This window comes from Alligator mississippiensis, chromosome 2, assembly GCF_030867095.1.
Source record: "Alligator mississippiensis isolate rAllMis1 chromosome 2, rAllMis1, whole genome shotgun sequence".
NCBI classification, from domain to species: domain Eukaryota; kingdom Metazoa; phylum Chordata; order Crocodylia; family Alligatoridae; genus Alligator; species Alligator mississippiensis.
The window spans coordinates 143,650,892-143,663,947 of record NC_081825.1 but is presented as its reverse complement, the minus strand read 5'-3'; positions in this window follow the sequence as shown (position 1 = coordinate 143,663,947).

Genomic DNA, 13,056 nt, shown 5'->3' with positions numbered 1-13,056 from the left:
ATTTAGGATGAATACTCATGCCCAAATGCACCATTTCCTGTGTCAGGGCAAAGGATGTTCCACTCCTCTGACATCTCTTCAGAAGCCCTGTTGCAGGTGCTGAGACCACCCATCAATCCTCCTGGTCCCAATGTGGCGATTCACAGAGCATCCACTCCCATGCACCTCCTCCCAATCCCAGCACCAATTGAGACCAACCGACCAGAGCCCATTCTCTGGGAAGGTACAGCTCATCATCTTATCACTGTATTGCACACAAGTAATGGGAACCCAGGCACTGAAGGAAACACAAAACCCTTAGGGCCAGTGACTGAAGGTGGGGTGCACCCAGGGATAGCAGGACAGGATGGTACTGAGCCAATGTTGCTTCACCAAGCCCAAGCCCTTTGGGGGAAACTATCTCCAGAAGGCACTTCTTGGCTCCTTCTCCCCACAGGTAGGGCAAGTGGCCTCTATAGAGCATCGCCATGGGTGGAACCCCAAAGTAGGTCATTGTTGCAAAAAAACAAAAAACAAAAGAAGGGTCCTGGTATATGGGTGGGTGGGGGTGTGGTGTTATGCCTCCACTCTGTCTGCACAAGGCTCAAGGTGCTAGTGGTTCCATTTTCCAGCCAACACTGGGTAAATCATGCCTGTCTCCCCTCCTTTCCTCCAGCACAGACCAGAGGCATCCAAGCCACAATTGTGGGCATTTTGCATCTCATCAGTGATCATACAAGAAAATAAACCTTAGTCGCACTGCCCTCATTATTTCTCAAGGCTATCCTCCGTTGCCTCTTCTCCCCCTCCTCACCCCACCATTACAATAAACAAAAGATTTTATTTAATTCTGCAGGAAAAGGGTAAGAATCAGTTATAGGTGTCCATGTTCCATACCCTGGAGCACCATGGGGACAGGTGGCAGATAGGATGTTCAGGTCAGAGACACATGAAAACACACTACACTGAGAATCACCAGAATTGCATTACATCAGGGACCAGACAGGTTCTCCTTTCCTGGACAGATTGTCTCCCTGCCTCTCCCCTCAAAACTGTAAGCATAGAAATGCAGCATGGAATCAGTGGGAAACCTGTCGAAGGGCTGTACAGGGACAGTGTCCAATGGAGGGGAACATTGCTTGGCCGAGCCATCATGGGCCAAGGGCTGTGTCAATAGCCAGTGAGATTGAGAAGGCACCCTAAGACATCAGGACATCATATGAGAGCCAGGTAAAGCACTCAAGCTTGATTCTCACATTGACTGGGCAACCTTGGCTTCTCCACCATGCCATCAAAGAAAGTAAGCCTTTTCCAGAATTCAAACACCTCCTGGGGAATTACCTCCTCCAATATGAGCAGGGCAGACCAAGATCAGGTTCCCCTGGCATAATGCTAAATCTTGCCCTTCTGGCACTGACTGACTTTCATCACAGAAATGTTGGGAAGAAAGCAGTGCCCCTACAATGATGGCGGGGGGGAAAAAGGAGCTTTGGAGAGCTTTGCCAGTGTCACATAAACAGGCAGTCCCTGGCTAGTCTAGGAATGCCAGAATTCCAACAGGACCCCATGTCCCCAGAGCCACAGAAGAGCCAGGGCCCACCTCAGTTTCTTAGGAGGGACCCTTCTCCTTCTTGCTAGTGGGAGGTGGATCAGGGATAGTAGGAGTGGAGTGGAGGACCCAGTGGCCCGGGCAACAGAGGGCAGGAAGTGGATATGCCAGCTCCAGTGGGCAGGGGAAGATAAAGGAATTGGGACTGGGCCACCCAGGACCCAAGGCCAGGGCCCCTCCTGGATTTCTCCCTGCCTCAACAGCCTCCTTCCCCAGCAGTCTAGACATTGATCCAATAAAAGCAGATCCCCCAAGAAGTACAGAGAGCAAGGCATCAGAGTGCTCAGGTCAAGTGAGGGAATGTAACCCCAGAATAAACTGGTCCTCTGTTTTTAGCCTTAGGGAACAGAAAAGAAATTTAGATGCTGGGGATAGTTTAGGCAGGGATGATCCTACTTTGAGCAGAAGTTTCATAGTAGCTAGGGTCAGGAGAGACCTGAACAGATCATCTAGCCTGACCCCCTGCCAGAGGCAGGAATGAATGCTGGATGTCCTCCAAGGTCCCTTCCAGCCCTGTTTTTCTAGTTCTACAAACTAGGAAATAAACACAGGTGCTAAAAATAATGACAACAAAGGAATATTGCAGTGAGAGGTATATTACTTCTAGAAATAGATTTAAAAACTGAAGCAAAATGTTCTATGCATACTCATACACTTTTTTTTTTATATATAAATTCACTCCTGCTGTGTTCATAACTGTTCTCGGTTGACAATAATGTAGCAGAGTTTTAATAGTACAAATACTTGGCAAACATGAGCCTTGTGCTTTTATCCTCCTGGTAAGTGAATTTTAAATTAATTTATTACAAATATTTACAACAGAAACCTGATTATAAGTGTTGCTCTTGTTCATCAACAATACCATGTGACCAATCACTATGCTAAATGCAGCAACACTATGCTAAATGAGCATTTTGAAGCCACAGAACAAACAAACCTGATGGAAAATGTTGTGCAACAGAAAAGAAAATCGAGATAAATGAGAAAACTCACCACCTGTTCATACATGGAAAATAAAATACATTCTATTTATTACATTTCAGAGCTGTCTGCAGAAGAGGGAGATGTTTTCACAGAAGTAGCTTCGAAAATGTTTTACTTCTCTTTTTAATGTAAAAAATTGAAAAAAAGAATCCAATAATTCTATAGTTGGTTGGAAAAATATGGGGATACAGTGGAAATCCTCAGGAAAAAAATAAAAACTAAAAAAATTTTTTTGTATCAATCCATTCTAGTGAATCATCAGTAAGTTCTAACATAAACTGTTGTTTAGTAGGCCCAAGCAGCCATAGGTCAGTGCCTAGACTGCAGTTTCCAGTGGGCTAACAATACATTGGCATATGTCTGCTGTCTTGTCATTGTGCTCACAGAAAGTGTTCACAGAATCCTGCTTCCCTAAATACAGTGAAAGCAATGCCAGCAAACAGTTTCCTTGATCACAAATCCCCAACTCTGCCACTCCAGCAAGCTCAGTGCCAAAGAAGCTCAGCCCCTCAGAGCATGGACAAAGGAAGACTTGGGCTAAAAACAGACAACCGGTTTAAGGTGGCTCTGATTAGTCTGGGATATGACTCACATTAAAATAGACAGGGCACAGTCCGTTTACACACTAGACTTAAGTGGCAATTAACTTGAATTAGCTGTAATTGTTCCAACATAGTATTAATTCAGATAATTCACAGGTACTTAATGTGGGACCATGGCTTGTCCATATGTAAGGTCTGGGGTTTGCTGTGAGATAAAACACTCAAATTCGAATCAAGCCAGTTGTCTGTTTTTAGCCTTGGAGCCCTTTCAAAGGGGGAATATGTTGAAAGGGTAGCAGCTGGTACCTCTAATTGTTATATGTGAACAAAGTGAGAGCAATTCAAATGTAGCAAAACCCGGTCCAGATTTAACATTGGATGAAAGAATGTTAAAGTTGGAGTGGGTTTGCTGCGTTTGAATCATTCTCAGCTTGTTCACACAAAGATTAGAACGTATCAGCTGCTCCCTTCTGAGGATCATACATGGGATCAGAGGGAAGTAAGTCTATAAGGGACTTCACAAGGTCATCTAGTCCAGCCCCCCGGTCAAGGCAGGATCATCCCTGACTAAACCAATCCAGCCAAGTGTCTGTCCAACTAGCTCTTGAAAATCTCCAGGGATGGAGATTCCACAACTGCTCTAGGTAGCCTTTTCTAATGCTTCACACCACTCATAATTAGAAAGTTTCTCCTAATCTCCAGTCTAAATTTCCTCTTGCTGCAGCTTGCGCCATTGCTCCTAGTCCTGTCCCCTACAACCACAGTTAAACGCCCATTTGCATCCTCTCTATAATCACCCTTCATGTATTTGAAGACTTACCAATCGTCCCTCAGTCTTCTCTTCCCCAGACTAAATAACCCTAGTTCTTTCAGCACCTCCTAGTAAGCCTTGCTCCCCAAGCCCCTTAGAAGTGTCACTCTTTACTGAACTCTATCCATTCTGTCCACATCCTTTTTGAAGTGTGGGGCCTAAAACTGGACACAGTACTCCAGATGAGGTCTCACCGGTGCTGAATAGAACAGAGGAATCACTTCCCTCGATTTGCAAGTGGTACTCCTGTTAATACAACCCAGAATACTGTTGGCTTTTTCTGCAACAACAGCATAGTGTTGGCTCATGTTCAGTTTATGTTCTACTGTCAGTTTATGTTCTACTGTAAGTCCCAGGTCCTTTTCTGCAGTATTACAGCCTATCCTAGTCTATATTTGTGCATGCAATTAATCCATCTGGAGTGTGGGACCTTGCACTTGTCCTTGCTGAATCTCATCTGGTGGACTGAAGACATGCAACTACTATCCTAGTTTCTGCATTTGCAGCCAGGTAAATCCCTATTAATCCACCTACCTTAGCTCTAACTTGGAGTGTTTTGGGGGTATGGCAGGGTGGAAGGGGAGGAAGAAGGGAGGGTAGCATCTACTGCCTGTATATAACTGTTAGCAGGTCAAGGGGCTTGATTGCTCCTTCATTCAAGACTGATAGAGAATGCTGGGCACACTAATGGTTCACACAAGGTCTGTGATTTGCTTTGAATCTCAGCCACACCTTATGATAGGCATTAGCACCTTTCAGTAGAACAGCACATAGACACAGGCAAACACACTAAAGAGATGGGAAGGGTATTCTTGGTTACTAACCGTCCTAAAATAAAGGATCTTGAATCTGAAAAATGTGTTTAGAAGAACAGCTCCTCTTAATCCCTTTCAGGTCACACTCTACCAGGCTGTGAATAGGATTAAAATTGTATGAACTACTGTCATGTGCAATGATTTCTCCTACCAAAGCTATTAGTCTATACAAGTCTTTCTCACTGACTCCTGCCCTGCAGATATTTTCATTCCATCTCATCCTTTACATAGCCCCCAGTGGCTAACCTACAATTTCCTTTAACTTTTAGTCATTGCCCATGATGTCATTATATAAACACACCCAGCTCAGTAGAGCTCATTTCAGTCTAAATCAGATCTGATCAGCAGACTAGATTCAAATCTAACTTATATCAGTATGAATTCAGAGTAGCACCACTGATATACAACTGGTCCCTGCCTTGACAACTCATAAAGTCTGGGGAAATACCAAGGCAAGCAATGATGCTAGAGATGGAGTTACACTATATTTGTACAAGCAAAACAAAGATCAGAACCTGGTCCCATATAATCCATATGCACATCATATCCATATAAACCTTGCATTCAGGGTAACCTTGATATCACTGGTAAAATGTTCTTCAAAAAACATTCTTGATTTTCAGTCCCTTTAAATTACTCCTGTTAGTAACCGAGAATAGAGTTCCCATCCACCAAGTCAACTGATAATATCACTAGCACACATTAGGCTTACTTTCCCTACAGGAAGGAAGGAAGGACTTTTGACTTTTTAGCTACTTTATTCAGGGGTTTGGAGTATAAAAGGAAGGTCCAGATCCAATATGCAAAGCAAAGACAAATAAATCACCATCAAGCCAAAAGCACCAGGCTATTACATTCATAACTTTACACCATGACAAACACCTTTGCAGTATTACATGTCATGCCTAACATGCTGTTATGCGGTCGGGACACCCAGCCACGTGGTCATACAGACCAAAACCCTCCATAAACAAATGATTCCTTCAACTACCCACACAAAGAAAAAAGGCAAAAAGCAGCCTGGTGAGAGCCCAGGGCACAGCGAAAGCTTGGAGTTGCAGTCCACCACCGAGCCTGCCCGATCGCCTAGACCGATCATGATATCAGAGCACGTATTGAAGACAGCCATCCTCCATGTAGCAAAGCACCCCCTCAAGGGCCCAGCATGCCTCAAAGGTGGGCACCACCCGCTGGAGCACAGCATGCTCAAACTGCAGCAAGAGGCACGCTCGCACCAGGAGGCTGAAAAGCCACAGGGCATCATGTGAGCCAGTGCCAGCAAGTCGGTTGCAGTGGCTCTTGAAGACAGTCATCTTGGCCTGACCCAACAGAAAGTTGGCCAGGCAGATAGTGCCCTGCTCTGCCACCTGGTACAGGTAGGAGCGCACATAGGTGTTCTCCAAGAGGCTCCTACCCAGCACCCACAGCTTGAGGGTGACAAAGAGTGGCCACAGGCAGGGAGAGTTGAGGAAGACATGAAAGAGGCTCGACTCAATGCCCCCAGGGCAGAAGAGGCAGGCTGTTGAGGCAGCTGGGTCAACATGCGATGCAAACATGCCAGTGGCTAGGATGCCATCCAGCAACCACCACTGCAGGTTGCCAATCTTTTTGAATGTTGTCAGCTTATACAGTGTGCACCAAGCTGGGTGGGCCAGTGGGGAATCTGGCAGCCCCAGGCACTGTCACCACAGTATATCAGGGCAGCCCACCAGTACCTGGGCATGGTGGATGTGAATCACCCAGGCATACAGGCTTCTACAGGGCAGAGAAGCAAAGGGGCAACCCATGTCACTGTCAGGAGATGCAGGGAGCATCAGCAGGGTATGAGGCCCGCTGGCCACCTCACTGGCCATGCCCAGGGCAACCAGCAGCAGGGGGAAGACCTTGCTCAGGGTATCTACAGTGAGGGACACCTGGTGCACCCAGAAATGGTCATCCAGGGCGGCCACTGCCTCCGGTGGGAGGGAAGCCTAACTGTCACGCAGGAGATGGCCCACACTGCGGACAGAGCACATGCCCAGCTGGGCAGTCAGGGCCTTGGGCGAGAGCCAGGCCAACCAAGCAAGGTCAAAGAAATGGCCCAGGTGGAGGACACATGCCTGGATGGGGGAGACTGTGAGACTGGCAGAGGCCAGCCTTAGCATGGGACACCACAGGGCTGGGTTGTACACCAGCGGCTTCCTCAGCAACTACAGAAACCCTAGATGCTGGGCTCATACCACACCTCAGTAGAAGGCCAGAAACACCCCCCAGTTCAGGAGCATGAGGTCCAGCAGGAACAGCTCCTGGCTGAAGCCAAGGGCCCCCACCCTCTTCAGGAACCAGCATGTCAATTATTGCCAGGGCAGGCACTCCTCACCATAGAGGAGTCGCTGAAGGGCTTGCAGGTGGAAGATGGCCACCTTGCTCACTGGGTTGACCAGGCTCTGGCACCCCTCAGTGGCAGGTTCATCTTGCTCAAGTTCATCTGCCACCATTGGGCATAGCTTGGGAAGGCCATCATGTAAGCACTGAGTTGACTCCGGGCAGAGAGGTTCCGCTATAAACAGATCTTGATAGAAGGCTACAGCATGATGATGCATCTCAACAGGATCTGTGAGTATCTGGATGTCCAGAGTCTTGAGATGGTCAAGGATTGTCTGCAGCCACTGGGCTGAAGATGGATGGGGTTCTGGCCCATTCTGGTCACATTGCTCATCAACCATGCAATTAAAGTCCCCACCCAGGAGGCGAAGGTCATCACTGTCAGCTGCACTCCTCAAAAAGTCAGCCAGGGTCTCAAAGAAGACTGTCCATTCTCACTCGGCACTGGGCACATAGATGTTAATTAGGAGGTGGCGATGTTGTGCTAATGTGATATGAGCAGTTATCAGGAGGCCAGGGATGACCTCTTGGGTTACTGCAGAATCAGGCGTCAGCTGCGGTGATAAGAAGATTGCGATTCCTGTGCTGTGAGAAGTGCCATGGCTCAGGAACATATAGCCCTTCCAGGTGGAATGCCAGTTGGCTAGAATAGCTGCATCAGGATGAGTTTCTTGCAAAAAGGTGAACTCCAGCTTTTTCTGGCGCAGGAAATCAAAGAGTGCCATCCACTTCACAAGGTCTCTGCAGCTGTTGGCATTGAGTGAACCAAAGGTTGTGGCAGCCATGAGTGAAGGGTGTAGAAAAGGGGGGCAGGCAAAGCCAAGGGAATAGATAGAAACAGCAGAGAGAAGCAAGCATGCAGGACCAAGAAAAAAACAGGCCTACAGCTTGCCAGCTGGTGCTGCTCACAACAAGTGCCCAACATCACCTGCAAGCTTGCTTAGGCAAAAACTATATCGCTGCATCCCCGCAGTGGAGTGCAGCACAACTGCTGCGGCCTTAACAGACATCACAAATGTCTCAGGTTCTGGGAACCATTTATGTATATGTTGTGTAACCCTCTAGTGGTGCTTTGTCTGGTCAAGAAACTCAATAAGGCTTTCAACTGAGTAACCGACATAGGGAGGTTCCTCAGAAGCAGCAACAGGTTCCGCTTCCAGGGTGGGGACACTCCCTATTGAGGAGGGGCACCTTAGCTGAATCAGAGAACACCACCTCCTGAGGCAGGACTTGGGTTAACTCGTCCTCAGAGGCAGAATCAAAATTTGACCCCAAGGAGGAGGAGCTGTATACGTCAGGCAGGCCATGAGACACCAAACCCCGGGAGGAGCACTTGTCCCCTCACCAGGATCCTCAGCATTAGGCCCTGTGGGAGCAGTATCCTCCAAGAGGGTCTGGGGGTGGGGCATCAGTCCCTGATCTCTAGGGTGGGGTGCTCTCGTGGGCCAGGCACTCTTGCTCCTGGAGCCACTTGCGGCTCCCAGAGGGTCCAACTTCCGTATCAACCTTGTCATCCTCAAGGAGCTGAGAGGTGTGGGGAGGGCTGTCAGACTCCACCACCACTTCCCTGCTCACTAACCTCAGCTTCCCTTGAAGTGGTGGGGGGGGGACTTGAGGGGATATCAAGGCCTTTTTAGAAGACCTCTTTCTGTTCTGGGATTTGCCCTTCCCAGCAGGAGGGGCCAAGTCCTCCCTGAGGGGGGAGAAAAAGGGGGACCTGGGTCCACCACTACAGAGCTAGTTGACTCGGATGAACCAGGAAGTTACTGGGAGGAAGACCCTTCCCCACCACCCAAGGGGGCTGTCACACCAAAGCTGGATGAACTACCATCGGGTGCAGCCACAAATGGCTCTGCCACAGCAGGCTTCTTCTTCAGGCACTGGGTAGCCAGGTGGGACCTGCTACCACAGTAAAAACATGAGGTGTCCCCAATGGTGAAGTAGACCTCATAATGCTGCCCATCAAACAGGAAGAACATGGAGTGAGGCAAACCCTGACCCTCCCTGTTGAGAAGCATAAACAGCTGCCTTTTAAAGGATAGGACATGCTGGAGTTTAGGGACCTTGATGCCAAGCAGCATCTATGGACTGGCCCTGTAACCATTGCATAAGGGCACAGGCAGTTAGTGAGATCATCATCCAAAAGAAATGGAGGCATGTTTGAGGCTACCACAAAAATGGCTGGTGTGTCTAGGGGCATTGCAAGGCAAAAAACATCCCCGACAGACACACCTGCTACCACAACCTCATGCACTAAGGCAGGATTGCTGAGGAAGATGATGGGGACTGAACTCACCCTTGGAAGCATAGAGGACATGTTTGTAGCCTATGAGCACTCCCACAGCAGCAGCACTGTCCTCCACTTCAATGGAGGGAGGGGCACAAAGCCAGGCTGCCACTAAGTCACCCCTGAGCCTTCACTACCCCAGGCTGAAGAGTCCCATGCCTCTCAGCCTCTCCTCATAAGGCTTGCTCTCTTGACCTCTAATCAAGTGCGTGACTCTCCTCTGGACTCTCTCAGGATTCTCTACATCCTCTCTAAAGTATGGAACCCAGAACTGGATGCAGTACTCCAGCTACAGCCTCTCCAAAGCTGAGTAAAGTGGGAGGATGACTTCTGGGGTCTTGCTTGAGATGTATCGGTAGATGCAAGCCAGAGCTGAATTTGCTTTGCCGACTGTGGGATCACATTGGTGGCTCATGTTTATCTTGTGATCAGTCATGAGGCCCAAGTCTCTTTTGGTCATGGTGCTAGTGAGTGTAGTACTGCTGAGCCTGTAAGTATGATATGGGTTCTTTCTCCCCAGGTGGAATGCCTTGTATTTCTCAGTGTTGAATGTCATTAGATTTTGATCTGCCCACCTTGTGAGCCTGCCCAAGTCAGCCTGAATCACCAGCCTATCCTCTAACGTGACCACACTTCCCCATAATTTGGTGTCATCTGCAAAGTTAGTCAGTCCACTTCTGACACCCAAATCCAGATCATTGATGAATATATTAAAAAAGTACTGATCTGAGTACCGAACCCTGGGGAATGCCACTGGTCACCATGAGCCATGTTGACTTGATTCCATCGACTAGCACTCCCTAGGTCCAACCACAGAGCCAGTTCCCCAGCCATTGGACCTTAAGGTTGTTGAGGCCACAGTTCCTCAATGTTACCATGAGGACATCATGGGAGACCAAGTCAAAGGCTTTTTCGAATTCCAAATATATGACATCAACCTCTTCTCTTTTGTCCAAGTGGTGCATCAGCTGGTCATAGAAGAAAATGAGGTTGGTTAGGCAAGACCTACCCACAACAAAGCCATGTTGGCTATCTTTCAGAATACTGCCTTCCATTGCCTGTTGTTGATGGTGTCTTTGATGATTTTTTCCAAGATCTTTCCAGTGATTGAGGTCAAACTGATTACCCTGTAGTTCACCTATATCTTCCTTTCTTAAAGATAGGCACCACATTGGCCCTCTTTCAATCTTCTGGAGCCTCTTCTGAGCACCACAAGTTCTCATACGTGCTTGCCATTGGTTGTGCTATGATGTTAGCCAACTCTTTTAGCATTCTTGGGTACACTCCATCCGGGCCAGGTGACTTACGGATGTCCATCCTCTCAAGCTGTTCCTTCACAAAATCTTTGCCAATTATAGGCGTATGTTTGCCCTTACCCTGGTAGTCCTGCATCCTGTCAGACAGGGTGATCCCCTTGGGCTGTTGGAAAACCAATGCAAAGTAACCATTGAGGAGATTAGCTTTTTCCTCAGTGTCGGTTGTCAGCTGCCCCATTTGGTTCAGCAAGGGTCCAATGTTGCCCTTGTTGTTTTTCTGACTTCCTACATATCTGAAGAAGGACTTTTTGTTGTCCTTGATTCCCATAGCCAGTCTGAGTTTGGTTTCAGCCTTGGCTTTTGGCCAAGTAAGAAATTGGCCAGGCAGATGACACTCACATTGGCCACTCAGTATGGGAGGGAAAACAAGTAGGTGGCCTCCAAGAAGTCCAAGTCTAGCACCTCAAGCAAAGCACTGAGGGCAGCAAACAGCAGCAACAGCCAGGAGCATCCGCGGAAGACTTGGTAAAGATCCTCCTCCACTCCCCACAAACAAAAGGGGCAGGTCACCAATGCAGCTGGGTCCATGTGGTGGACAAGAATGCTGGTGGCCAGTATCCCGCATAACAACCTCCACTGGAGGTCACCATTTTTTTTTTTTTTTAATGGGAGGCTTATAAAGCATGCACCATGCAGGGTGGGACAGCATGAGTACCAGTACCGCTATGTGCCTCCACCTCATCATGTCAAGACAAGTGGCAAGGACACAGGCATGGCAGACTCAAATATACAGGTCCTTCCAAGAAGTGTGTTGAAGCAGATCCCAGTACCACTGTCAGGAGGCACAGGAAGAACCAGTAAGATGCCAGGCCCACCATGCAGGTCACTCTTCACAACTGGGACAAGAGGCAGTGACAGAAAGGGCTCGCTCGGGACATCCCCAGCAGGCAAGACTCTCCGTGCTTGGAGGTAGTCTTCCAGGTAAGCTGCCACATCAAGAAAGCAAGAATGAAAGTGTAGTGCGCAGGTTTGTCATTACCCTGAAATAGAATAGTTTTCTGAAAGCATACTGTTAGGTTTACAATAATTTGGATTATTAAGAAATATTAGCTTTACAGCTGAATACAAGGCATGACCTGTGGCCTAGCAATGCAGCTGACCACAAGGCAGAATGATAGCTAGGCCTTTGCTTGTGTCAAGTAATCATTTTAACTGCACCAAGCATTTTCTGAGTTAAAAAGTGAATCTGTGTCTGTGTGCTAAAAAAATCAGCTACAGCAAGAAGTAAGATAAGACAGAGAAACCATTGTTTGAGCTTACTGGTTGTGTCCTTGAGAAGTATCTTCTACTGTGTGAGGTTTTGCTAACATAATGTTACTGTTACTTAACTTTTAGCTTTTAAAAGTGCTAGTTCAGCTTAATAGAAATATGCTGTTACAAAGATTTGTAGAGCACCGCCCCAAGTATTGCTTTTTGTTAACCATATAGTCTTGCTTTGTTGTAAGAAGTATAAAAGATCGCCTCACCCTTGAGGGGGGAACATTTTGCCTTTTGCTGGCTTTATGGTCTTTGCTAGAGCAAATAAACAGCTGTCTTTCTTTACCCGCGTTGTCTGTCAATCAAATTACAGCTAAACAACGGACCTTAGGGAGGTTTCTCCCACCACAAAAGCAAAAAAGCAAGAAAAAAAAAGAAAGAAAATCCTTGTTAAATCTCTTCTGTAATGCTTTGGCATTCATAAAACCTCCAGGAATATTAGGAACCCATTTGAAATCCTAGCAGAAGAAACATGTACAAACACAAATTACCTGTGCTTCCTTCTCCATTACAGCCTAACACAATAAATACTCCATCAAATGCACAGGAGTATACAGATGGTTACTAGAGTGAATGGACCATCTTTCAAGGGCCAGTTGCAAAGTGACACAGTCACTTTGTCACACCAGTCTCCCATTTAAGACTGAGCTGGAAATTCTTAATAAAGGAGCATTCTGCAGATGGCAATGTTTATACAGTATGTATATCACAGTTAGAGATACTGAGAGGTTGTGCAATGTTCAGCATGTCCCTGATGTTGTCATCTGTCACCTCATCAGCAGAGTGAGAAAGTTATAAACCAGCCTCTTTGGTAGTGTTTCAGTAAAGCTTACAGTATTTTGCAAAAGCACAGCACAGACTATTTCACACTCTAGTCAAGGTACTGCAAAAAAATCACTGCTAAAACACCCCAAAGGAAGGAACCACAATGGAATGACAGATGTCTACATTAGAAGCTCAAAGCTATTCCCTTCCCCAAAAGATCCTTCTCCCAGCTGCCTGTACTCCTGACAAGAAAAAGAACCTTTAAAATTTACCCTTAAATGGAAAGAAGAAAGGAGAATGGCAGAGGTGAACAGTCCTGTCTGCACA